This window comes from Phascolarctos cinereus, unplaced genomic scaffold (assembly GCF_003287225.1).
Source record: "Phascolarctos cinereus isolate Bilbo 61053 unplaced genomic scaffold, phaCin_HiC Scaffold_5;HRSCAF=322, whole genome shotgun sequence".
In the NCBI taxonomy this organism is placed as follows: Eukaryota; Metazoa; Chordata; class Mammalia; order Diprotodontia; family Phascolarctidae; genus Phascolarctos; species Phascolarctos cinereus.
Window position 1 is genome coordinate 182,061,271 of NW_027555958.1, and position 1,482 is coordinate 182,062,752.

Here is a 1,482-nt window from a genome sequence, read left to right on the forward strand (position 1 = left end):
TCCTTACCAATTAGCAGCCAGCCTCCCTGGCCATTCTATCTGAGCAAAGCTGAATTGCGTTCTGTCCCAGGCTTCAGGTTTGCTTTATACATGCAGGATATTTTGAGATGCGAATGAATTGCCATTGGTGTTTTGTAGAGCATCTGTGTATTCTGGGTCCAAAATTCCTGTCCTGGCAAGAATACCCAACTTCCTGCTTTGGCCAGTTAAGGAGAACTGGCCCAGGAAGAATGCCTTCCATCAATTTATAGAAAATGGCAACCGTGATGAGAAGACAGTGTGACTAGCTAGGGTTAACAGCAGAAAACAGCCCATTAAAAACCAAACTAAGCTTGAGCACCTTCTTGTGAGGAGGAGTGCTGGTCAGAAGGCAATTTAAAAATAACAAAAGCAATAGTAGTAATAATAATAGCTAACATTTATAAAGCACTTTAAGGTATGCAAAGCATTTTACATATATTATCTCAATAGATTCTCACAACAGCCCTGTGAAGTGGATCCTATTATCATCATCATCATCATCATCCCCTTTTATAGATGAGCAAAGTGAGGTACTGAGTTCAATGAATTGTCAGTTTCATACAACTAACGAGTGTTTGAGACAGGATTTGAATTCAGGTCTGTATCACTGTCACAAAGTCCCACACCAGCCACTCCCACCACTTACTCTTTGGGGAAATTACAGCAGGTGTATCCAGTAGAGTAAGAACACCTGGTGTAGGACAAAGCAGTTGACACTTTGGTTAATGGCTAACTGTGATGCTCTTAGGAGATGGATTCTTACCCCTCAGGCACACCCCTACTGCCTCCTGCTATACCTCTACACAAAGAGCTATGTTCAATAATTGGGCAAAGGGTCCACCAGTGGTAAGGCCCTTTTTGTAGACTCCCAAAATAGGAGAGGACAGGGTATTCATTCATTCACACTGGCTTAACACAGCCTCTCCTATAAAGACTTAAACCAACTAGTATAATATATGGGATAGGAACTAGGCCTGTGATTTCTTCGACGAAGGGGATGAACTCCTGGTTGAGAAATACCCTCTACCAAAGCATGCTGGTACTTTCTAAGGCTCACAGTCTTCTAGAGTTGCCTAGAATAATGAGAAGTTAAGTGACTTGACTGGGATCACACAGCCGGTGTATGTCAGAGGGAGGACTTGAATGTGGGTCTTCCTGACTCTACCTCCAGTTCTCTATCCACTATGCAGACTGCCTCCCAATTTATAAGGGATTAAACCATTTCCAACCCACCAAAAGTGTGATAGTCTAAATTCTTTTCCACAAAAAAATCCAAAACACCAAACCTCGAGGTCTCGTAAGTACTAATTCACTGTTGCATTGCCTTCTGCTTAAGTCATAGGTGTACCTACAAGTACACACACATTCACACCCACTCTGTCTCTCTGTCTCTCTCTCTCTTTCACACACACACACACACACACACACACACACACACACACACACACACACACACTGAAA